Consider the following 13567-nt stretch of genomic DNA (forward strand, 5'->3'; position numbering starts at 1 on the left):
GTGGAGATGCACATTCTTCCCGTGTCTGCGTGTGTTTCCTCCTGGTGCTCCGGTTTCCTCCCTCTAGAGATGTGCAGGTTAGGTGGATTGGCCAGGCTAAATTGCCACTTGGTGTCCAGAGATGTGCAGATTACATGGGGTTATGGGGATAGGGCGGGGAAGTGGGCCCAGTAGAGTGCTCTTTCAGAGCATCGGTGCAGGCTCGATGGGCTGAATGGCCTCCTTCTGCACTTTAGGGATTCTACGGATTCTATCTAGGGGGCAAGACAATTGAAGCATGGAATCATGTTGAGGTGTCAGGGGACTCACCTGTCATCTGCAGACATCCCCCTCCCCAGCACCCCGTGAGGTGACAAACTGGTAGTATAGTTTTAGCCACCATGCCTGCTGCATGGCAACTGGCCCAACTGCAGCTGGTGGTGGGATGAGGCCCTTAAGGGGTCATTAATTGGCTATTTAATTGGCTTCAATTGGCAGCTGGGCAGGAAGGTCGATTATGGACTTTGCTGCCCATACAATTCTGATAGGAGGTAGGTAGGGTTCAAGTATGCCAACATCCACCTAAGTAAATGCCCTTCCCCCTTCCCAGCTCTCCACCAGAGTGCAAAAAAAGGAAAAAGATTCCACCCAAAAGTGTGGCGATTGTAAAGCAGTAGACACAACATGGCCTCTCAAGGAGAGCTGTTTATTGTAATTGTACATTAACTTAGCCAGTGATTAATTTTGTTTTAAATTTTTGATGCACTATCAATTACGACGAGATGAGAGTAGAGAGTAATCAAGGCTTTATTACACAGAGATGTGTGGCCTCCTACAGCTGCTGCCGAAATGGCTGCCGTTCGGAGAGCACATACATTTATACTCTACCTACTGGGCGGAGCCAGCAGGCAGGGATCTACCCCCATACCTGTAGTTCAGGAGTCTTACCGTAATACCCTCGTACGCAGTGCAGTATATACAATATAATATAACAGTGGTGACTACCACATTCACCCCCTGTTAAAAATGAGTCCAGCGGGGGTGGTGGAAAACTATTTACTTTCAAGTTGTCATTAAAATTTCAGCGAAGGTTACAAATTTAGACGGTCGGGCGCCTTGATCCGTTGTTGAGAGCGCGGCAGTGCTGGCGGCGAGTCAGGCGTCGGCTCGGTCGTCGGTGACTCCAGGAGCGTGTCGACACCCTCTTCATCCCCGGGTGGGACCAAGGGGAGGACGGATTGTCCTGGAGCGGGGGCTGTGGTGGGGTGTGCTGGGGGAAGGGAGGGTGGCGCCGGGGCAGAGGGGGGTGTGTGTGGAGACCCAGCTGGTGCCAGGTCCCTGAGGGAGACTATGTCTTGGCGGCCGTCAGGGTACGCTACATAGGCGTACTGTGGGTTTGCGTGGAGTAGTTGTACCGTCTCAACCAACGGGTCCGCCTTGTGGAGCCGCACGTGCTTGCGGAGGAGAACGGGTCCTGGCGCTGAGAGCCACGTTGGGAGCGAAACCCCAGAGGTGGACTTCCTGGGGAAGACAAAGAGACGTTCATGGGGGGTTTCGTTGGTCGCCGTGTACAGGAGCGACCGAATGGAGTGAATTGCGTTGGGGAGGACCTCCTGCCAGCGGGAGGCCGGGAGGCTTCTGGACCATAGGGCCAGCTGGACAGCCCTCCAGACCATCCCACTCTCCTGCTCTACCTGCCCGTTTCCCTGGGGTTGTAGCTGGTCGTCCTGCTCGAGGCAATGCCCCTGTTGAGCAGGTGCTGGCGCAGCTCATCGCTCATAAATGAGGATCCCCGGTCGCTGTGGATGTAGGCGGGGAAATCGAACAGAGCGAAGATGGTGTTGAGGGCTTTGATGACGGTGGCAGACGTCATATCGGGGCATGGGATGGCGAAGGGGAATCTGGAATATTCGTCGACCACTTTGTGAAAATACGTGTTGAGGTCAGTGGAGGGGAGGGGCCCCTTGAAGTCCACGCTGAGGTGTTCAAAGGGGCGGGAGGCCTTCACCAGGCACGCAAGGTCTGGCCGGTAGAAGTGCGGTTTACACTCCGTGCAGACCTGGCAGTCTCTGGTGACAGCCCTGACTTCCTCAATGGAGTAGGGCAGATTGCGGGCCTTAATGAAGTGGTAAAAGTGGATGACCCCTGGGTGACGGAGATCGTCGTGCAGGGTCTGGAGTCGGTCCACTTGTGCGCTGGCACATGTACCTCGGGACAGGGCATCGGGGGGCTCGTTGAGCTTATCGGGGCGATACAAAATCTCGTGATTAAAGGTGGAGATCTTATCATTTTTGATCTGACACCGCTGTGTGTTGTTAAACATGAAGGCAACTGACCATTGGTCTGTGAGGAGAGTGAATCTCCTGCCGGCCAGGTAACGCCTCCAGTGCCGCACAGCTTCAATGATAGCTTGAGCCTCCTTTTCGACAGTGGACTGCCAGATTTCGGAGGCATGGAGGGTGCGGGAAAAGAATGCCACGGGCCTGCCTGCCAGGTTGAGGGTAGCGGCCAGAGTGACGTCTGATTCATCGCTCTCGACTTGGAAGGGGAGCATCACGTTGACCACGTGCATCGCGGCCTTGGCGATGTCGGCCTTGATACGGTTGAAGGCCTGGTGAGCTTCAGCCGTCAGTGGGAAACCGGTGGAGTGGATGAGTGGGCGGGCCTTGTCCGCATAGTTAGGGACCCACTGGGTGTAGTATGAAAAGAACTCCAGGCATCGTTTGAGGGCCTAGGGGCAGTGGGGAAGGGGGAGATCCATGAGGGGCGCATGCGATCGGGGTCGGGCCCTAGAACTCCATTCTGAACCACATAGCCTAGGATGGCTAATCGGTTCGTGCTGAACACACACGTCTCCTTGTTGTAAGTTAGGTTGAGGAGTTTGGCGGTGTGGAGAAATTTGGAAAGGGTAGCGTCGTGGTCCTGCTGGTCGGGGCCACAGATGGTGACGTTATCCAGGTATGGGAAACTGGCTCGCAGTCCGTACTGGTCAACCATTCAGTCCATCTCCCGTTTGAAGACCGAGACCCTGTTAGTGACGCCGAAGGGAACCCTAAGGAAATGGTAAAGGCGGCCGTCCGCTTCAAACGCGGTGTACGGGCGGTCCGCCTTGCGAATGGGGAGCTGGTGGTAGGCAGATTTCAGGTCTACAGTCGAGAAGACCCGGTACTGTGCAATTTGATTGACCATATCAGATATGCGTGGGAGGGGGTACGCGTCGAGTTGCGTGTAACAATTGATAGTCTGACTGTAGTCAACGACCATCCTGTTTTTCTCCCCCGTTTTCACCACTACCACTTGGGCTCTCCAGGGGCTGTTGCTGGCCTCGATGATACCTTCCCGCAGTAGCCGCTGGACCTCAGACCTGATGAAGGTCAAGTCCTGGGCGCTGTACCGTCTGCCCCTGGTGGCAACGGGTTTGCAATCCGGGGTGAGGTTTGCAAACAGAGAAGGCGGGTCGACCTTAAGGGTCGTGAGGCCGCATACAGGAAGGGATGGTAGGGGCCCGCCAAATTTCAGGGTTAGGCTCTGGAGGTTGCACTGGAAGTCCAGGCTGAGTAGTAAGGCTGAGCAGAGGTTGGGGAGGACGTAGAGCCGGAAGCCGCTGAACTCTACGCCCTGGATGGTGAGGTTGGCGATGCAGTACCCCCGGATCGCCACGGGGTGCAATCCGTAGGCCAGGGAGATTCTTTGGTTAATGGGGAGTACCGCGAGGGAGCAGCGCCTTACCGTATCGGGGTGAATGAAGCTCTCAGTGCTCCCGGAGTCCAGAAGGCAGGATATCTCATGCCCGTCGACCTTCACCTTTGTCGACGCGGTCGCGAGGTTGTGCAGTCGGGACTGGTCGATTGCGACGGAGGCGAGATGCGGCTGGTCATCGGCGGTTGCAGGCGATGAGCGGCCCGATGAGGTGCCAGACGGGCAGGGGTCCTGTGGTGGGGAAGATGGCGGCGCCCACGGGCCGCACGTGTTGTGAGGGGAACAAGATGGCGGCGCCCACGGGCCGCACGTGGTCTGAGGCGAGGAAGATGGCGGCGCCCACTGGCCGCATGCGCGGGTTTCAGGGACAATAGCGGCGATTGAGCGGGCCTGGCACGCTGCAGCAAAATGTCAGTTTTTGCTGCAGGCCTTGCAGAACGCGCTCCCGCGCCGGGCAGCGCTGCCGGGGGTGCTTTGCCTGTCCGCTGAAGTAGTACTTGGGTCCCCCGGGGTTGGTTGGCTGCCGCGCGGCGCAAGCGTGGGGTTGGCTGAGGGCGGTCGCTGATGGGGTCCACGATGGGGTGGCTGCTGGCGGGGTCCACAATACCCAGGAGGGGTGAGCCGTGCGGTCGGGGGCATACACCTGTTCGTTGCGGGAGGCGATTATGAGCGAGAATGCTAGTTTCTTGGTCGCCGCGAGGTCAAGCGTAACCCCTTCTAAGAGGCACTGGCGGATGTAGGCCAACGCTATGTCCGTAATGAACGCGTCTCTCATTAGCAGGTTAGAATGTTTAGCGGCCGAAACGGCCTGGCAATCACAGTCTCTCACCAGGGCGAGCAGGGCATGCCAGAAATCTTCCACAGACTCACCGGGAAGTTGGTGCCGCGTGGACAGGAGGTGCCTGGCGTAGATCTTGTTGGTCTGCTGAGCGTAGTTCTCCTTCAGTAGCGCCATGGCCTCTGCGTAGGTAGGCGCGTCCTGGATGAGGGGAAAGACATCGGAGCTCAGCCGCGTGTACAGAATCTGGAGCTTCTGTGCTTCTGAGAATGGGTCTGTCGCAGACCCGATGTATGCTCCAAAGCAAGCTAGCCAATGTGCGAAATCCTTTTTTGGCGTTGTCTGCTTGAGGATGCAGCTGCAGACGATCCGGCTTGATGCGGAGATCCATCTTTGTAAAATCTCTCTGTAATAAATTGATGCATTATCAATTACGATGAGACGAGAGTAGAATGTAATCGAGGCTTTATTACACAGAGATGTGTGGCCTCCTACTGCTGCTGCCGAAATGGCTGCCGTTCGGTGAGGACACACATTTATACTCCGCCTACTGGGCGGAGCCAGCAGGCAGGGATCTACCCCCATACCTGTAGTACAGGGGCCTTACCATAATACCCTCGTATGCAGTGCAGTATATACAATATCATACAACAGTGGTGACTACCACAATTTTCAACAGGGGAGTTTATATTTTCCTTCCTCAAACAAATTGGGCTGAATTAAAACTTACAAGAATAAGTGATTTGGGGTCACGTCAGAGGCTAAAGTTCAAGATATAGGAAACCTGAATTGAGCCCACCAAGCCCAGCTTGTTCACTTCAGAAGCAGAATGAGGAGCAGTGGACCAATTGGCTCGCAGGCCGTGGATAGATCATTTATATACTATAGCCCTTCCACTTGAATATTTATTCCATTTTTGACTACAGTTGGTTGCTTTTCCAGGCCAGGGGAAATTCGAAGGGCTGAATCCATGGTGTTGGATTTTTATCGGGCGTCATGGTCCCCATTCTCTGACTAAAAATATGATGGGGAGCCCATATTGCTGGGAGCAGCATTATTACTTTAATGTGAGTTCTCTGCCCGTCTCTCAGCCATTTCCAGGCTCCAAGATCACCACCGTGCTCCTGATTTTAAACATATCACTGTGGGAAGTCGAATGATACGGGGCAAGGGCACGGTGGGGGGCGGTGCTGACCTTGAGAGGGTGCCTCTGATGAGCCCAGGCGGTCTGACCCCCCCCCACCATGACTTGACAGCAGCTGGTGAAGCTAAAGCTGTCAAGCTTCACATTTGGTATGCTTCTGCACTCTGTTGCAGGTAAAATAGCAGCAGCAACAGGATGAGATACTTACGTGAACATTAAATGGCCACTCAAAGGGCTCAATCAACCCAAGGGCGGGCATTTTGATGTTTTCCTCAGGCCCTATTTAAATTTCAGACAGTTTGAGGGGTGAACATGTAGGCAAAGGAAGATCACTCTTTTGATTCCACATGCCTCTTTGCCTTTAACCCGAGTGGGGGTGGGTATCAAATCCAGCCAATGAGGTCATTGTCTTTACAGAACGGGCCAGGAGAAGTTGCTGTGGTTCTGCCAAGCACAACAAGCTACACCGTCAACTCACCTCCATGATCTGTCTGCTCTCTCCACTAACCACCACCTGCACCCCTGTACCAAGGTCGAATCCCTCTACCATTATCGGACCTGCCCCATGATCAGGACTGCCTGGACACCAGCAGAACACCCTCCCCCCACCTGTACTTGGACCCTCCCCAGGCCATCAGTGAGCTCCTCTGTGATCAGGGTGGCCCCTTAATCTGGACCCCACCCTCAGAGATCCAGACGTCCCCTCCCAACCACAATGAAATGTCACTCTGGTTAAGTTTTTTGCCACATTAATATATCCTTATGAGGTTCAGTACTAAATTTTGTTTGTAGTCATGATGTGGAGTTGCCGGCGTTGGACTGGGGTGAGCACTGTAAGAAGTCTTACAACACCAGGTTAAAGTCCAACAGGTGTGTTTCGAATCACTAGCTTTTGGAGCATTGCTCCTTCCTCAGGTGAATGAAGGTCCCAAAAATATAGATATAGACAAAGTCAAAGATGCAATACGATACTTTGAATGTGAGTCTTTGCAGGTAATTAAGTCTTTACAGGTCCAGAAGAAGCGCCTGGAGAGAGGGATAATCACAGGTTAAAGAGGTGTGAATTGTCTCAAGCCGGGACAGTTTGTAGGATTTCGCAAGCCCAGGCCAGATGGTGGGGGATGAATGTAATGCGACATGAATCCAAGGTCCCAGTTGAGGCCGTACTCATGTGTGGGGAACTTGGTTACAAGTTTCTGCTCGGCGATTCTGCGATGTCGCACGTCCTGAAGGCCGCCTTGGAGAACGCTTACCCGAAGATCAGAGGGTGAATGCCCTTGACTGCTGAAGTGATCCCCGACTGGAAGGGAACATTCCTGCCTGGCGATTGTCGCGCGATGTCCGTTCATTCGTTGTCGCAGCGTCTGCACGGTCTCGCCAATGTACCACGCTTCGGGACATCCTTTCCTGCAGCGTATGAGGTAGACAAAGTTGGCCGAGTCGCACGAGTATGTACCATGTACCTGGTGTGTGGTGTTCTCACATGTAATGTTGGTACCCATGTCGATAATCTGGCACGTCTTGCAGAGATTGCCATGGCAGGGTTGTGTGGTGTCATGGTCGCTGTTCTGAAGTCTGGGTAGTTTGCTGCAAACAATGGTTTGTTTGAGGTTGCGTCGTTGTTTGAAGGCAAGTAGTGGGGGTGTGGGGATGATCTTGGCAAGATGCTCGTCTTCATCGATGACGTGTTGAAGGCTGCGAAGAAGATGTCATAGTTCGTCCACTCCGGGGAAGTACTGGACGACGGAGGGTACTCTGTTGGTTGTGTCCCGTGTTTGTCTTCTGAGGAGGTTGGTGCGGCTTTTTGCTGTGGTGCGTTGGAACTGTCCATCGATGAGTTGAGCGCCATATCCAATTCATACGAGGGCACCTTTCAGCATCTGTAGATGCCTGTTATGTTTCTCCTCGTCTGAGCAGATCCTGTGTATACGGAGGGCTTGCCCATATGGGGATGGCTTCTTTAATGAGTTTAGGGTGGAAGCTGCAGAAGTGGAGCATCGTGAGGGCTGCCTCCATCAAGGACGGTCACCTCAGCACGTCGCTTTACCGCAAGCCCTCGGAAAACCTCACGATGCTCCACTTCTCCAGATTCCACCCTAAACACATTCCTCCCTCTCCTCAGTCACCTCTTCTGAGATTTCTCTCTCTCCTCAGTCACCTCTTTTGGATGAACCAAACTGCATAACCTTGGTATAAAGCAGAAAGTGTTGGAAAAATTCAGCAGCTCTGGTGCATCTGTGGAGAGTTAATGGGCGTGCCCTAACGGAAAAAAAAGAGTCCATTCTGTGTGCGATTAGAGGGGTCATTCCTGGTGCTTGTAGCGGTGGGAACGACCTGCTATCTAACGGCACTCTGATGTTTTTCTGGGCCTCAGTGGGGAACGCCCCACCAAGGCCGCACTCAGTCGTGTTCCCTGAACTGAGGTGCTCTGCTCGTCATTGCAGCAAGTGATCAATGGTGCTCCCATCTCTTGAACCACCCTCGCGACACCCGAACCCTCCCCAACATCCCAACTCACCTGTTGGAGGGACCCAAACCCCTCGCATCCCACCTCATATGGATGGGCAAAATGCCACCTGGGCAACTTGGCAATGCCAGGTTAGTAGTGCCAAGGTGCCCTTGTAACATCAGCAGTGCCAGGGTGCCACAATGCCCAGATACCAACTACCCGAGGGCCTCTGATCACCTGGAAGACCTCCCCAAGTGTCGCTCCGCCTGGGGGCCATTGCTAAACGGCTTCCGGCTGGGGTCTCCTTGGATTGGATTGGATTTGTTTATTGTCACGTGTACCGAGGTACAGTGAAAAGTATTTTTCTGCGAGCAACTCAACAGATCATTAAGTACATGAGAAGAAAAGGGAATAAAAGAAAATACATAATAGGGCAACACAACAGAAACAATGTAACTACATAAGCACTGGCATCGGATGAAGCATACAGGGTGTAGTGTTAATGAGGTCAGTCCATAAGAGGGTCATTTAGGAGTCTGGTGACAGTGGGGAAGAAGCTGTTTTTGAGTCTGTTCGTGCGTGTTTTCAGAGTTCTAGGGCGAAATTCTCCCCCAACGGCGCGATGTCCGCCAACTGGCGCCAAAAACAGCGCAAATCAGACGGGCATCGCGCCGGACCAAAGGTGCGGAATGCTCCGCATCTTTGGGGGCCGAGCCCCAACATTGAGGGGCTAGGCCGGCGCCGGAGGGATTTCCGCCCCGCCAGCTGGCGCGGAAATGCGGCGCATGCGCGGGAGCGTCAGTGGCCGCCGACAGTTTCCCACGCATGCGCAGTGGGGAGAGTCTCTTCCGCCTCCGCCATGGTGGAGGCCGTGGCGGAGGCGGAAGGGAAAGAGTGCCCCCACGGCACAGGCCCGCCCGTGGATCGGCGGGCCCCGATCGCGGGCCAGGCCACCGTGGGGGCACCCCCCGGGGTCAGATCGCCTCGCGCCCCCCCCAGGACCCCAGAGCCCGCCCACGCCGCCTGGTCCCGCCGGTAAATACCAGCTTTGATTTACGCCGGCGGGACAGGCAATTTCTGGGCGGGACTTCGGCCCATCCGGGCCGGAGAATTGAGCAGGGGGTCCAGCCAACCGGCGCAGCCCGATTCCCGCCCCCGCCCAATCTCTGGTACCGGAGACTTCGACGGGGGCGGGGGTGGGATTCACGGCGGCCAACGGCCATTCTCCGACCCGGCGGGGGGTCAGAGAATGACGCCCCTGTATCTCCTGCCCGATGGAAGAAGTTGGAAGAGTGAGTAAGCCGGGTGGGAGGGATCTTTGATTATGCTGCCCGCTTTCCCCAGGCAGCGGGAGGTGTAGATGGAGTCAATGGATGGGAGGCAGGTTCGTGTGATGGACTGGGCGGTGTTCACGACTCTCTGAAGTTTCTTGCGGTCCTGGGCCGAGCAGTTGCCATACCAGGCTGTGATGCAGCCTGATAGGATGCTTTCTATGGTTCATCTGTAAAAGTTGGTAAGAGTCAATGTGGACATGCCGAATTTCCTTAGTTTCCTGAGGAAGTATTGGCGCTGTTGTGCTTTCTTGATGGTAGCGTCGACGTGGGTGGACCAGGATAGATTTTTGGAGATGTGCACCCCTAGGAATTTGAAACTGCTAACCATCTCCACCTCGGCCCCGTTGATGCTGACAGGGGTGTGTACAGTACTTTGCTTCCTGAAGTCAATTACCAGCTCTTTAGTTTTGCTGGCATTGAGGGAGAGATTGTTGTCGCTACACCACTCCACTAGGTTCTCTATCTCCCTCCTGTATTCGGACTCATCGTTGTTCGAGATCCGGCCCACTATGGTCGTATCGTCAGCAAACCTGTAGATGGAGTTGGAACCAAGTTTTGCCACGCAGTCGTGTGTGTACAGGGAGTAGAGTAGGGGGCTAAGTACGCAGCCTTGCGGGGCCCCGGTGTTGAGGACTATTGTGGAGGAGGTGTTGTTGTTCATTCTTACTGATTGTGGTCTGTTGGTCAGAAAATCGAGGATCCAGTTGCAGAGTGGGGAGCCAAGTCCTAGGTTCTGGAGCTTTGATATGAGCTTGGCTGGGGTTATGGTGTTGAAGGCGGAGCTGTAGTCAATAAATAAGAGTCTAATTTAGGAGTGCTTGTTTTCGAGATGCTCTAGGGATGAGTGTAGGGCCAGGGAAATGGTGTCTGGTGTGGACCGGTTGCAGCGGTATGCGAATTGCAGTGGATCAAGGCGTTCTGGGAGTATGGAGGTGATGCGCTTCATGATCAACCTCTCGAAGCACTTCATTACGACTGAAGTCAGGGCCACTGGTCGGTAGTCATTGAGGCACGTTGCCTGGTTCTTCTTTGGTACCGGTATGATGGTGGTCTTCTTGAAGCAGGTGGGGACCTCGGAGTGGAGTAGGGACAGGTTAAAGATGTCCGTGAATACCACGGCCAGCTGGTCCACGCAGGCTCTGAGTGCACGACCAGGGATCCCGTCTGGGCCCGTCGCTTTCCGAGGGTTCGCTTTCAGGAAGGCCAATCTGACTTCGGAAGCTGTGATGGTGGATATGGGTGAATTATGGGCTGCTGGGGCACTCGCCAGCGGATTGTTGGTTACCTGCTCGAACCGGGCATAGAATGCATTGAGTTCATCGGGGAGGGGTGCGCTGCTGCCAGAGATACTGTTCGGCTTCGCTTTGTAGCTCGTTATGTTGTTTAGTCCTTGCCACAACCACCAAGAGTCTGTCTGTGACTCTAGCTTGGTTTGATATTCTCTCTTGGCATCTCGGATGGCTTTGCGGTGGTCGTACCTGGATTTCTTGTATAGGTCAGGGTCGTCTGCCTTGAACGCCTCAGATCTGTCCTTCAGTAGGGAGTCGATCTCGCGATTGAGCCATGGTTTCCGGTTGGGGAACGCACGTACTGCTTTCTTTGGCACGCAGTCGTCCACATGGTTGAGATTTTCTCAATCCTCAGTGAGTCTGGCAAGGCACGATGGCCATCGGGAAACCCAGAACAGGCCTTTCGCGGTATCTACCAGCCGTGCCGCATCCCGATTCCGGCGGGATGCGGCCAGTAAATCGTGCCCAATGTCTCGGGCATTTCAGAGAAAGTGTTTACTTTTCTCCCTCTCTTTAGTTCTGAAGAAAAGTCATAAGGATCTCAAAACGTTAACGCTGCTTATCTCTCCACAGATACAGCTAGAGCTGCTGAATATTTCCAGCATTTTGTTTTATTCCAGATTTTCAGCCTCCACAATATTTTGCTTTCATATCCATCACCTTGGTGTTATGTTTACTCTTTAAGTTCCATGTTCCATTCATCCATAGGCTACCTGACACCCACTTCTGTAACATTGGTCCGTCTGTCTCTACCTATCTCAGCCCCGTGCTGGATGAGATGCTTTTCTTGTCTTTGTAGTTTTCAAATGTTACACTAATGCCTCACTTTCCTGGCTCCCATCTTGTACCCTCCATACCCTTCAACTTGTCCAATCACGTTTTGCAAACTTTATTTGGAATGATGTTGTAATGCAGTCTGACTTGATTGGGAGCCAGTAACATCAATTTTGCTGTGGTAAGGATTCAAAAATATATTTCCATAACAACCTTCATTGTAACGAAGCTTCCACTGCCTGTGCGCAACGTCACGCCATATAACAGTTAACAGAGAGGGCTTGTGAACATATTTATGAACCTTTTTCTTCATATGAGTATTGTCACAGTGCCCTCATTTAGTGTGGCGAATGTTCTAATCTATCACCTTGCCCTTAGAGGTGGCATTGTTTGCTTCAACTTGCCACAGTAGATCAGCCCCCAGGTAGCCATTGCATAATTTCTTCATCAATATAAATGTTAGGTGTTATAATTGTATCTGATGCCATCCGTGGAATTTATATTCAGTAACATCTCAAGGTTTGGTGGAGATATGAATCTCACAGGAACAGAGGGGATGGCCTTAAAATGTGAATCAAAATCTTAATAACTGAAATGGGAAATAATAATGTGCATTTGCAAGGCCAGTCTGCAATATTTATAATAGGAAATCTGATTAACAGCCAATTAAAGAGATATTGCTTCACAATTCTATCTTCTATTTTAAACATTCATGGGGTGAGAACCTGCTGTGCAATATTAGTATGAACACTTCAATGTGCTCCGATGAAATTCCTTTGTCACTTTTTATTAACAAATACAATAAACCATTTATTTTAAAAAATGAGAACAGAGAGGAAGATAGAAATAAGAGTAGATGATTCAACACCTCATATCTGCTTGGCATTCATTCAGATTATGGCTGATCTGTATCTTAAATCTATCTAACCTCCTTGGATGCCTATCTCTTACCTGGGGCGGCACGGATTTGGATTTAGATTTTGTTTATTATCACGTGTACCGAGGTACAGTGAAAAGTATTTTTCTGCGAGCAGCTCGACAGATCATTAAATACATGAAAAGTAAATACATAATAGGGCAACACGAGATACACAATGTAACTACATAACACCGGCATCGGGTGAAGCATACAGGGTTGTAGTGTTAATCAGGTCAGTCCATAAGAGGGTTGTTTAGGAGTCTGGTAACAGTGGGGAAGAAGATGTTTGTGAGTCTGTTCTTGCGTGTTCTCAGACTTTTGTATCTCCTGCCCGATGGAAGAAGTTGGAAGAGTGAGTAAGCCGGGTGGGAGGGGTCTTTGATTATGCTGCCCGCTTTCCCAAGGTGAGGTGTAGATGGAGTCAATGGATGGGATGCAGGTTCACATGGTGGGCTGGGTGGTGTTCACGACTCTCTGAAGTTTCTTGTGATCTTGGGCCAAGTAGTTGCCATACCAGGCTGTGAAGCAGCCAAATAGGATGCTTTCTATGGTGCATCTGTAAAAGTTCGTAAGGGTTAATGTGGACATGTCAAATATTCTTAGTTTCCTGAGAAAGTATAGGTGCTGTTGTGCTTTCTGACACAGTGGTGAGCACTGCTCCCTCATGGGACCCGGGTTCAATTCTGGCCTTGGGTGACTGTGTGGAGTTTGCACGTTCTCCCCGTGTCTGCGTGGGTTTCCTCCGGGTGCTCCAGTTTCCTCCCACAGTCCAAAGATGTGCACGTTAGGTGGGGTTAGGGCTACATGTGACTCATATCAATGTGGTTAGCTGCCCTCTGAAATAGCCGAGAAAGCCAATCAGCTCAAGGACAATTAAGAATGGGCAATCGATGGTTATCCCATGAAAGAATAAACAATGAACAACAAGCTGACCTTGTCTTTCCCTGCCCATGAAGTGCACGGATCTGTATAGCTTATGGCTGATCTGTGGCCTAACACCATGCGGCGGGTCGGAGAATCCCCGGGGGGGAGGCGCGAAACCCACCCCAGCGCCCCGACTCCGGCTGCCCTATTCTCCGGCGCCGTTTTTCGGGATCCGGCCGGGTTCTTGCCACGCCGGCCGGGGGCCATTGACAGCGCCCCCCCCCCCCCCCCCAGTGATTCTTCGGCCCCGATGAGCCGAGTGGCTGATGAGTTTGGCC

The 13567-nt window shown here is 52.7% G+C and overlaps 1 long non-coding RNA gene across 1 annotated transcript in view; it reads right to left on the reverse strand.

The window, feature by feature from the left end:
- Nucleotides 1-12547: 12547 nt before the first annotated feature.
- Nucleotides 12548-13567, reverse strand: part of LOC140389995 (uncharacterized) — a 29241-nt gene continuing 28221 nt past the window's right edge. The window contains exon 4 of the long non-coding RNA XR_011934583.1: nt 12548-12921. This is a non-coding gene — a long non-coding RNA (uncharacterized lncRNA). The remainder of the gene's footprint in view (nt 12922-13567) is intronic.

Source organism: Scyliorhinus torazame, chromosome 1, assembly GCF_047496885.1.
Source record: "Scyliorhinus torazame isolate Kashiwa2021f chromosome 1, sScyTor2.1, whole genome shotgun sequence".
NCBI classification, from domain to species: domain Eukaryota; kingdom Metazoa; phylum Chordata; class Chondrichthyes; order Carcharhiniformes; family Scyliorhinidae; genus Scyliorhinus; species Scyliorhinus torazame.